We start from the raw sequence: 12,774 nt of genomic DNA, 5'->3' as shown, positions 1-12,774 counted from the left end.
AAAAATGAGTTTTTGCTGTTCTACATTCATGGACTGCTATGGAAACCAAGTTCACACCCAGGCTTGGTACTCAAGAGAAATTCCAGTTAAATATGGCACCACCAGGGGGCAGTAAAAAGCTGTGTCCACTAATCATTTCTGTCTTAACCAAAGTAAAATTCCATCCTCACAGCCTTTTTGTCTTGCAGGAGACCCTCATTAAAACCCAGAGATACTATTCATACTTCCAAACTGTAGAAGAAGTTAGTCAGCCTGGAGAACACCAGACTCTCCACTTATTGTAAAATGGATTTCCTCCTCAACCAAATTCAGTCTCGAAGGAGCCTGCCCTCATTTATTTATTTATTTTTATTATTTGTCTAATTTATTTTTATTTATTGTCTAAGATGACTATTTCTCACGAATTTCAAGATCTCAAACATGAGTGTAGGATTTATAACTATGTAATATTCATGACCTAAGCTATAAAATTTTTAAAACAAAAATTTGGTTTCTTGTTTCTTTCAGAATTCTGCCTCTAATCTGTATTATTATTTTTTAAAGGCACCGGAGGGCAACAGGGACAGAGTGCCAGCCACATGTCTTGTTCAGTTCTTGCCGTGTATCAAGCCTTTGGGAACAGGGATCCAGAGGTGGTTCCGGGATTCTGTGAGCTTCCAGGGACCCTCGGAAATAACCAGGGAGCCAGGGCCCAGGCCCCTGCAGGCCCACCAAGCAAAGACCTTGTCAGCTTTGAAAACGGGAAAAGAAACCATAAAATCATTTTGCAAATAAGCACCACTGTTGGAAGCTGATGTCCTCATAGGTTTGGGGTGAAAGGCTGAGTCAGTTTTCTACTTTGTCAGTTCTGTCGCTGCTGAGTAAGGCATGTCAAGCGCACGTCACAAGAACAGTGCAATTCGAGGGAACAACTGCCCATTAGGAAGAGAGACTTTTGCTTTGTACAGGAATTTTCATAACTTCCTTAATAGTATTTTCTCTGGGTGATTTCACAAATAGATGCGACATGAGGGTAGACCCAAGTGAGCAACGAAGGATTGTCTTGTGGACATGCTGAGAAGTTTAGAAGAATGTTACCTGTTCAGACTGAAGCAGCAATGCAATGATGTCACCATGTTATGAACCAGGTGCTGCCTCCTTATCTAATGTGTCCTTATTCTAATTTATTCTAGTTAGCTAAAAAAAGCCTTTATCTTTTTTTTTTCTTTTGGAAAGGATTAGGTAGGCATTTGCAGACTTTGAATCTAGATTCCTGGTTTGTTATTACTTTGGAAAAGTCATTAAAGCTCTTGTTTCTTATTTCTCTTGAGTGAAATAGAAGCCATAAAATGGACCATCTCCCTGGGATGCTGTGATTAATGTCAGGAATGAAAGAAATAGAAATGCATTTCACAAATGCAGATTAGGATTGAAATGTTGACACTGAGCCCCAGCAAAGCGGCAGGCAACCTGTTTTACAGAGGAGTAGTCCTCCCTATGCATCTGACCAGCCCCATCTTCCGTATATTTATGGAAACCCCAAGGACATCATCCAGCCGCTGTTGGCTTTAAACCAAGCTGACACACAGTCTTTACAGGCAATGAGAAAATTGTATTCTTCAGGATGAGGGGACAGTCCATCAGACTGGTGGTGAAAACGTGGAGCTTAGGGAAGAAAGGGGTGGCCTGGATGTATTACATAGGAAGAAAACAGTGCCCCTGTGTATGAAGGACGACACTGTAAGCACTAGTCCTCTATCATCTCCATAGCATGAAAGCAAAGGTTAGTCTGCAGGTGTTTATTTACTGAGGCAGGGTCTTGCTCTATAGCCCTGGCTCGCCTGGAGCTTGCTGTGTAGACCATGCTGGCCTTGAATTCACAGAGATCCTCACTTCCACCTCTTTCTCTGCCAGGGTTAATGCCATGAACCATCACTCCTGGTCAGCTAATTTATAATGTAGTGTATGCTAAGAACTGTCACCGTGCCTAGCCGAGAGGCCACAAAGCAAATAATTTGTTAGCATCATGGTGGAGCTGTAGCAGGTGATTTGCTTGAAACTGCTAATCATAAAAACCAAAGTCCTAAATCGGCAACCAACAAATTGGGAAAAGATCTTCACCAATCCTACATCAGATAGAGGGCTAATATCCAATATATATAAAGAACTCAAGAAGTTAGACTCCAGAAATCCGAACAACCCTATTAAAAAATGGGGTACAGAGTTAAACAAAGAATTCTCACCTGAAGAACTTCGGATGGCAGAGAAGCATCTTAAAAAATGCTCAACTTCATTAGTCATTAGAGAAATGCAAATCAAAACAACCCTAAGATTTCATCTTACACCAGTCAGAATGGCTAAGATTAAAAATTCAGGAGACAGCAAGTGTTGGAGAGGGTGTGGAGAAAGAGGAACACTCATCCACTGCTGGTGGGGTTGCAAATTGGTACAACCACTCTGGAAATCAGTCTGGCGGTTCCTCCAAAAACTGGGCACCTCACTTCCAGAAGATCCTGCTATACCACTCCTGGGCATATACCCAGAAGACTCTCCACCATGTAATAAGGATACATGCTCTACTATGTTCATAGCAGCCCTATTTATAATTGCCAGATGCTGGAAAGAACCCAGGTATCCCTCAACAGAAGAGTGGATGCAAAAAATGTGGTATATCTACACAATGGAGTACTAGTCAGCCATTAGAAACAATGAATTCATGAAATTCTTAGGCAAATGGATGGAGCTAGAGAATATCATACTAAGTGAGGTAACCCAGACTCAAAAGGTGAATCATGGTATGCACTCACTAATAAGTGGATATTAACCTAAAAAACTGAAATACCCAAAACATAATCCACACATCAAATGAGGTACAAGAAGAAAGGAGGAGTGGCCCCTGGTTCTGGAAAGACTCAGTGAAACAGTATAACGGGGAAGTGGGAAGAGGTGGGTGGGAGGACAGGGGAAGAGAAGGGGGCTTACGGGACTTTCGGGGAGTGGGGGGGCTAGAAAAGGGGAGATCATTTGAAATGTAAATAAATTATATCGAATAAAAAAATTGAAAAAAAAAAACCAAAGTCCTTTAGGAACTGTATTTGCTGTAAAGTCGCATTATAAAATAATCACAAAGCGAGATAATTCGTTTTAAATCTCAATTCGTGGTAAAAATTTAAAAAATTTTTAAGAGTAGAGCTGGTTGTGGAGGCACATGCACTGAAGAGGCAGAGAGATTTGAGTACAGATTTGAGGTATGTCTGAACTAACCTGTGGAGGCTGGGGAGATGGATTAACTGATAAAGCCTCTGCTGTGCACACCGGAGGACTAGTTTGACTCCCCAGGACCAATGTAAACATCAGATGGTCTTGGCAGGCTGCCTGCAGTCCCAGCCTGTGGAAGGAAGAGATGGGATCCCCAGAACAAGCTGTCCAGCACAGCTGGCTGAATTGGCAAAGCTCTAGATTCCAGTGAGAGACCCTTGTCTCCATATATTATACACAGAGCAATTAAGGAAGACACCAGACAACCTCTGGACCCTCCTTGTATATGCATGCGTCAGCGTGTTTGCAAACACACACATACATGCACAGATATAGCAAATGTGTTCTTACGTCAACAAAACAATGTTTTAAAACCAGGACTCTGTCGATGTGAACTTTGATATGTGTTGTGTCTAGCGGTCAGGCTCCCCCACCCCCAAGCCGGAGTGCACAGAAAGTAAAGGAAGTGATCTGCTACTGAACTAACAGGATAGCATTTTGGCTAAACTGAAGTTGCTCGCCCGAGAAAAGGTCGTTTCCATCTGACGGATTCTGTCCTTGTTTACTCTTAAGCAGCCATGACATTTTCAAATGTGAAGGCAGCAAGAACTGCTGCCAAATGAATGAGAACCCCATTTACTCCTCAGAGGCCCCATGTCCCCAAGACCTGCCAAACAGGAGAACTCAGTAAACATGACCTTAGGAGAAGTGCGCCCAAGGCTTGCCCATAGGTCTATTGCTGGAGTCTCGGTATTGTGTCCTTTCTGAGCTCTTTTACAATACAGAAGCCATGTTTGAGGTTCCTATCAAATCATAAAGTCCTACCGTGAAACCAAAACAAATAAAAAGTGCCTGGGCTTGCTATTTTTGCAGAAAGTATATATACTGCCAGATTGCCACAAGTCCCCAAAAGCCCCACTGTGAAGAGGAAAATAAAAATGGTTATCACTCAGTAGAAAACATGAGATTAGAGAAAGCTATTTCAATAGCTTTATTTGTGGGTTTGCACCCATAGTCAATAAAGACCTTTACTAATCAATCATCTCTTCCAGTTACTTTGGATAACTCATATCTGATGAAAAAACAACAGAAATCTTGAAGTTGCCCTGCCATGTAATTAATTTGTTGTGGGAGTTCATTTATTCCTGCAAAAAAATCATTTGTGGTGGGTAGTGACAAGAGAGGCACAGGCTGAATAGCTGTAGGGGGACATTTGCTAAATGAAACACCTCTGTCATATCTCTTTTCCTCAGTGGAATCCACGTGTTTATTTACACTGAATTCCACATACACAGGATTAGAAGTTTCAAGCCCTTGGTTGTCTGATGCCATTTTGTAGTCTACACACAGAAGAAATTAAAGCTTTGGCTATTAGCAGCCATGTGTCTTCCTCCAAGAGCTGTGTTCGGGGCCCAGTTTCTCTTCCAACCTTGTTTTATGCTCACAATAGTGAGGGGTATGGGGAAAGCAGCCTGGGCTCACACCTGGTGTGGATCCTCACTTGGCGATATTGACTGCAGGTGTTCATTGCTCCCTGACGCTGGAAGAGAAGGGGACAGGGTTGTTTTCTAAAACCAGCCTCTCTCCCCCTATCTGGAACCTGTCAGTGTCATTGCCCCGGAATATTGTTATAACAATTAATATTGTATCTTCTATTTTCCTTTTTCTTTTTCATACATGAGTAGAATCATGTACACTTTTAAAAGAAAAGGGGAAAAATGGAAAGAGGCAGGACTTCAGCACAGCAAAGCCTTCAAAGGTCTTCCCCTGCAATCTTTATCTCCTAGTGATGTGTCTGACTTTCATGAGCTTTACAGAATGACCTTATCCCTGAATTATCCTTATTTGTCAAAATGTAATTCAATGAAATAAAATGTTGGTGCAGAAAAGAACCGCAGGAGATTATGTTTTTTAAAATCTTCGGCATCTGCGGTCATGTATGTTTTCCCCCAAAGCATTTGTTTTTTGAACCCCCTTTCTGCTCTACCTCCCTCTGGGGCCCAGTGCCAATGTGAGCACATGTGAGGCCAGTGGAGAATGTTAATGTTACAGTTCCTGGAGTGATTCTCTGCGTTGTAGACAAAGTGTCTACAACTTTGGTTTTAGAAAGAGAAAGCTGGGCCTTGGAACAAATCTTCAAGGATTTCTTCACATTCTCTGGTCCTTCCACCATGTTGGATAGTTAAGCACTATTTGGCTCTGCTCTGAACTTAATTTTAAACCACAAGGGAGGTACTCATTTCGGCAGCACATATACTAAAATTGGAACAATACAGAAAAGAATAACATGGCCCCTGCATAAGGATGACATGCAAATTCATGAAGCGTTCCATAATTTTTGGACCCTTGGGACTCTGAGGGACTGAACCACCAACCAAAGAACATACACAGGCTGTACCTAGGCCTTTGCACATATGAAGCAGATGTGAAGCCTGGTCTTCCTGTGGGTCCTGAACAACTGGAATGGGGGCTATCCCAAAAACTATTGCCCAAATGTGGGATATGCTCTTCTAGTGGTGATGCCTTGTCTAGCCTCAGTGAGAGAGGATGCACCTAACCTGCAGACTTGATGCGCCAGTGTTGTGGGATGCCCATGGGGCCCCACCCACTCAGAGGAGAAGGGGTGGGGGGACTAGGGGAAGGATTGTGGGAGGGGGTGATCAGGACGGGGCCAGTAAGGGGATGTAAAATGAATAAGTAAAAAATTAATAAATAAAAATTAAATAAATAAAATGACAGCCAGATTAGATAAATAATAGAAATAGAAAAAATGATAAAGAATAACAGAGAGAGTATAAGAATCTGAAAGTATAAGTCATTGATTAAATCACATTAGAACACTAAAAACAGTGTCCAGATTCTGCAGGCCAGCTAATTGTTAATTTTCCCAATTTATAACCTATCCACACACTGAAACTCTAATTTTTAATCACTGTCTTATAGTTATTTATATAAGAAAGTTTGGCTATAGTTCAGATAATAAAAGAATTTAAATATCTGTTTTTTAATTGATACATACACAGTTATTAGATAAAGTAGAGAAAATAGTATAACAAATGAATTTCACTTAATACCTAAAAGATGGAATTAATTTTAAGAGTAGATCAGTTGTCATCACTAGGTAAGAATTTTAACATATTTCTTTTTCAGAGCTTCTTGAGTTGACTTCATATAGAGAGTGGTAGTGGATATTAACAGATCATTTCATATTCTTTAAGAATTTTCTTATAGAACACCAATAGCTTATGCTCAAAGATCAAGAATAGACAAATGGGACCCCATAAACCTACAAAGTTTCTGTAAGGCAAAGGACACTGTCAAAAGGACAAAACGTCAACCAACAGATTGGGAAAAGATCTTCACCAACCCTACATCTGATAGAGGGCTAATATCCAATATATACAAAGAACTCAAGAAGGTAGAACCAAGAGAACCAAATAACCCCATTAAAAAGTGGGGTACAGAGCTAAACAAAGAATTTTCACATGAAGAACTTCGGATGGCTGAGAAGCACCTTAAGACATGTTCAACATCATTAATAATTAGGGAAATGCAAATCAAAACAAACCCTGAGATTTCACCTCACACCAGTCAGAATGGCTAAGGTCAAAAACTCAGGAGACAGCAGGTGTTGGCAAGGATGTAGAGAAAGAGGAACACTCCTCCACTGCTGGTGGGATTGCAAGATGGTACAACCACTTTGGAAATCAGTCTGGCGGTTCCTCAGAAATCTGGGCATGACACTTCTGGAGGACCCTGCTGTACCACTCCTGGGCATATACCCAGAGGATTACCCATCATGCAATAAGGACACATGCTCCACTATGTTCATAGCAGCCCTATTTGTAGTAGCCAGAAGCTGGAAAGAACCCAGGTGTCCCTCAACAGAGGAATAAATACAAAAAAATGTGGTATATTTACACAATGGAGTACTATTCAGCCATTAGAAACAATGAATTCATGAAATTCTTAGACAAATGAATGGAGCTGGAGAACATCATACTAAGTGAAGTAACCCAGTCTCAAAAGATCACTCATGGTATGCACTCACTGATAAGTGGATATTAGCCTAGAAACTTTGAATACCCAAGACATAATCCACATATTAAATGATGTCCAAAAAGGAAGGAAGGAATGGCCCCTGGTTCTGGAAAGACTCACTGTAGCAGTATAGGGGAATACCAGAACAGGGAAGTGGGAAGGAGTAGATGGGGAACAGGGGGAGGGAAGAGGGCTTATGGGACTTTCAGGGAGTGAGGAGCCAGAAAAGGGGAAATCATTTGACATGTAAATAAAGAATATACCGAATTTTAAAAAAAAAGAATTTTCTTAAGTAATTAATGTATTTTCTTGAATTGTACAATGATTTCTCAAAAATGCCATTCACCAATAACTGTAAATAAATGAATGAATGAGTAAATAAATAAATAACAAAGAATGAGTTAGCAGGCTCTGACACATTCTAAAAGGTCTGTGACCTTTTCACCTTTTTATATGAACAAACCAAGAGCTGTAAGGAGAGAGCTTTGCCTGCACTGAGAATATTTTTATTATGTGAGCAGAGACAGGAGCATGATTCTGAGGAAGAAAGGCTAATATTTTTTTTAAGTAACTGGAAGCCAAATGTACATTCCAGAGTTAGTGTCTTCCTAGGGCTCTTTGTTTAAGCAGTGCAAATGTTTCCAAGCAGATCGGGAGGCAATGATAAAGTTACAGTCCACTACTATATTTAGATATATTTCTTTTTTTAACAATTCCAAACTGAACTTCTTTCCTTGGGATAGTTTTAGCTTCCTATTTCTGAGACTAACACCTTCACTAAAATAACCATTCATTCTTCCTACCCACAAATGCTGAGCAACTGAGGAAGATACACTGTGCCACATCATAAGGGGAGAATGAAGACAGGAAGGGGGTGGAGTCAGCTGTGTCCTTTCTGGTGATTGACATATGCAGTCCGCTGCTTGATTTCTATGGGAAGACTCAGAGAGTAAGGATGAAGGCTGTGTGTTTGCCCCAGGTAGTGTTCCTAATCCCAAGAAACAAGACTCCCAAGATTGTAGTTTGGCCTAGGAGCCTGTGAGCTCACAGACTGCCCATAACTGAGGGTAACCTTGGGCTACCAACAGAACTAGATTGGCTGTGGAAATGAAGGAGCAGGTACAGTATGGGCAGAGCATGTTCTTCTGCTGCCCGTCACTACAAGATACTCTCAAATATTGCCACCACTCAGCCCCACCATCTTTGTACCATTCCCTCAGTACTTGGAGTAAAGCCAAGTTAGCCACCCGGACACTGTGATTCCACCAAAGAGGCTGAGCAGCCTCGAGGGATGGGAAGGTCACAGAGTTGCCCCTGTTTAGCTTCCTTCGACAGTGAGACGCTGGAGCAGGTCTCTACAATGGAGAGAATTTCCCACTAATGGAAAGTAATTTTGAATGGTGGATCCACCCCCATATTCATTACAGAGGGGGAAATATTAGAATATTACGGTAATGAAAATTCATGTGCTCTCTGTTGACTTATTAAGATTACTGCAGAGCACACTGCATAGCTGTAAACAGGCTTAATATCTTTTAATACTCTCGAGTGCTTTGCACTTTTAAAACTCAGTTCAGGAAAAGTACAATGGCTAAGTCATTTTTCCTGTTGTTATGATCAAATTATCCAACAAAAACAACTTAAAGGAGAAGGGGTTTATTTGGTTTGCTCACAATTCAGAATACACTTCATTGCACAGGGCAAATCGTGGCAGTAGATTGTTCCCATTATGTCTAAGGTCAGAAGAAAAGAGCAGTAAAAGCATCTTGCTACTCAGTTTCCTTTCTCCATTTCTACAACTGAGAATCCTAGTCAAGGAAAGGTGCTGTCCACCAAGGGTGGGCCTCCCCAACCTTAAATCATCGTCATCAACATAATCCCTCACAGGAGTAACCAGAGGCCTGTTTCCTGGATGATTCTGGGTTCTGTCAGCCTGACAATTAGCACTAACCATCACAGTGTACTGTTAAACAAGTAATGTCAAGTGTCAAGGAGAGCAAGACACAGGTTGTTGACTGTTCTAGCTTCCTTTCTATTGCTGTGATAAGATACTCTAACCAAAAGCAACTTGAAGAGAAGTATTTATTTGACTTATACTTCCTCATCATAACCAGTCTTTGAAGAAAGCCAAAAGCAGAACCCAGAAAGGAATGCTGTCTTGCTGTCTTGCTGCTCTCTTGCTGTCTTGCTGTCTTGCTGTCTTGCTGCTGTCTTGCTGTCTTGCTGTCTTGCTGTCTTGCTGGCTTGCTGGCTTGCTGGCTTGCTGGCTTGCTGGCTTGGTTTGCTGGCTTGCTGGCTTGCTGTCTTGCTGTCTTGCTGTCTTGCTGGTTTGCTGGCTTGCTGGCTTGTTGGCTTGGTTTGCTGGCTTGCTGGCTTGCTGCTCTCTGGTTCATGCTTGACCCAGAACCACCTAGGGATGGCGCAGCCCACAGTGGGCTAGGCCTGCTCCCATCAATTTTCAATGAAGAGATCTCCCACAGAGGTGGTCCCAGGCCAGTCTCATTTGGACAATTCCTCAAGTGAGGTTCCTTCTTCCCAGGTGACTCTAGGTTGTATCAAGTTGCCAACAATAACTAATCAGTATGGTATCAACTCTGCGCTGTATAGTATCTTAGGGACTCAGCTAACTCTCAAACACCAGAAGACTATAGTATGTTAGTGATTTTGCTGTCAAGGTCAAAATATTTGAATTAAAACTTTACCTTATTTATAATCTAAATAATATAGGTCAGTTTATAGGATGTAATTATTATCAGTCATCTTTATTTAACAAATGGAGTAACTTACAATACTTTTGTACTGCCTTGGTCTTCTCCAGTCCCTTCCTTTCTTTGTCTAGCATGCTTAGCATAATAATGTCTGTGAGAGAAAAGGCATTCAATGGATTTTTGTTGAATGGATGATTTAACTATATAACAAGTATTGCTTTTCATATTTAAAAAAAATGACTACAACACATTTTCTCACCAGAAGAGCTCTTTTTGTAGTGGAGACAGTGAGTAGAAAGCAAGTGTTTTCATAGGCATAGGCTATAAGTGACATGAACGGGCATTTAGACTTATTACCGTATAGTAGCTTACCACATGGGTCACAAATGTGTATTCAGGGAGCAAGACAATAAATGGCAGAGGTGTGTTGTTTAGGCCATCATTATCAGTGCCACTTTTCAGATGAGGGAACTGAGTCTCTGAGTGGTCAGCTGCTTGCCCAGACCTGCCATGGTTAAAGTGGTCCTAAATACCCGGGTTCTCAAGAACAGGGTGATGGCTGGGTTTGCGGTGGAGAAAAGCTCCTGGATCACGCTCCTGTTGCTATGGTAAAACACTCCGACCTCCAGCAGTTTAGGGGAGAAGAGGGCCTGGCTCAGACTCCACTTCCAGGTAAGAGTCCATCACTGAGAGACAGTGGAGCTGGTGCCCCGGGATAACTGCTTCCCTGCCTGCTTTCTGGCTGTCTCACAGGCTCTTTCTCTGCTAGCTTTCTTGCAGAGCCTAGAGCCCTCTTTCTAGGGATATCGCTGCCTACCATGGGCTGGGATCTCCCACACCCATCATCAATCAAGGCAGTCTGTTATAGGCGTGGCCATGGGCCAATCTGATCTGGGAAATCTCCTAACTGAGACTCCCTTGGATGACTCTGTGCTGTGTCAAGTTGACAGCTAAAGTTAGCTGAGACAGAAGATGTCTAAATTCAGACCTGGTTGTCTCCGACAGACATTCTAAGTCACTGCATTCCACTGTTCTTCAGGAAGGAGGAATTGGCTATGGGTCTAGCAGGAGAAAAGCTGCTGCTCTGAGGCCCTCAAAGCTTTGTAGAGACTTTTTTTTTTGACACTGACATTCAAGATGAAGAACCTGCTAAACAAGCCAAAATTATAAATGAAGGGGGCTTTCACGGTCCCTTCAAAGATGTGAACATTAATTTCTGCATGATGGGAGACACAGAGTTGAGCAGATTTGGGATTGTAGCTCTTTCCTCTCTGGTTCTCAATGCTCCTCCCAATAGCTTTCAATCAATCTCATATTCACTCACAGTTACACACACACACACACACACACACTCAATCTTTCTTGTCCCTGGGGGTCACACACACACAGACCAGCTCTAGGTCACATGCTTTTCAAGACTGCACCATCTCTGGCCACTGGAGCACACTACTGAACCAACAAAGATGGCTTGCCTCTCTCATAGGCAGGAGTATTCTTGCTGTTCCAGGCCTCCCTCATGGGCCAACCTGATCCTCTAGAGATGGGGAGCTGTCTGCTCGCTCTGAGTACCGTCTTTGCCTTCATCAAGCCACTAATGACTAGCAAAAGCCTAAAGTGATTTATCTGTAGGAACTTCATTTTTAAATCCTCTCCTTTTTATGCTCTTTCACTAACTTGCGTAGCTGTTGGTGTTTGGTTGGTTGGCTTGCTTTTCTCAAGCAGTGTCTCATGAGCCCAAGGCTGGTCTCAAACTCACTATGTAGCTTAGGATGTTCTTGAGCTCCTGATCCTCCAAACTGGAATGATAGCCATACTTAAACCTTAAATAAGTATTTCTTTTATTCTGAACATTATTCACTATTTCATATTTGGGGAAACTCGTGTGTTTTGTTCTTTTATTTCTATCTAATTTGAGGAACAAGGCTATATTCCTCACAAAAGGTTATGTTATAAAAATAGGTGAGCTTAGATGTCTATCAATGGATCCACACCAAGACTACAGACAACGCTGCCTATACTCATTATAGTTTTATTCAACCATACAGATGAATTATGTCATTTTCAAGACAATGGATAAAATAGAGATGATTGGATAAGTGGATGACAAGAAAGCAGACATGAGAGTATTTGAGAAGAAGGGGAAGAGTGGAAGGAAAGTGGGGAAGAGGGCAATGGAAGGCCAAAGGATGTGATATGCTTGAATGCATATATTATGAAACCCATTAAACGTACAATTAACACACAATAATATCATTTTTAAAGGTGAATTTTACAATTGCTTTTCCCATAAAGAGTATGTTGTCATGGGAAAACGTTCTAATGGCTAGCTTGTCACTCTCAATCACAGGCTATATCAGTAATTTGGCTAATACAGTAATTTACAATTTAAAACATTCATTCATTTGTACTTGGTGGTTGCTAGTCTTTTATTTCGAGGTTGTCTGGTTTGTTAACAATAACTTGGAGTTCTGCTGACTTGTTAATATGTGCCAACATTCTCTTTCTCCATCCCATAAACTGAGTGACAATATTCAAATCATTCCAAGCCTTTAATTTTATTTGAAGAAAAGGGAGGGTTTGTGTTGCTTTGGGGGTTTTGTTGTTGTTGGTTGGTTAAGTTTCATTTTTTGTTAGTTTTTGTTTGTTTGTTTGTTTGTTTAAACAAAGTGCTTTACCTGAGTTCTTTTTTAAACAACTGAATACTGGCAGCACATGTTCTTAGTCAAGCTTCTGTGGGCTTCTATTTGACCATTTTTAGTAACATAACCAAAGTAACCTCTGTTTGGGT

The 12,774-nt window shown here is 41.4% G+C and overlaps 1 non-coding gene across 1 annotated transcript; it reads left to right on the top strand.

Moving 5' to 3' along the window:
* Positions 1-5,469: 5,469 nt before the first annotated feature.
* On the top strand, positions 5,470-5,576 carry LOC127665335 (U6 spliceosomal RNA). The gene has a single exon (XR_007973381.1). It is a non-coding gene; the product is annotated as a U6 spliceosomal RNA (small nuclear RNA).
* Positions 5,577-12,774: the final 7,198 nt, after the last annotated feature.

Source organism: Apodemus sylvaticus, chromosome 14 (assembly GCF_947179515.1).
Source record: "Apodemus sylvaticus chromosome 14, mApoSyl1.1, whole genome shotgun sequence".
Classification (NCBI taxonomy): Eukaryota; Metazoa; Chordata; class Mammalia; order Rodentia; family Muridae; genus Apodemus; species Apodemus sylvaticus.
The sequence above is the reverse complement of the archived record's forward strand: the minus strand, read 5'-3'. Positions and strand labels throughout refer to the sequence as shown.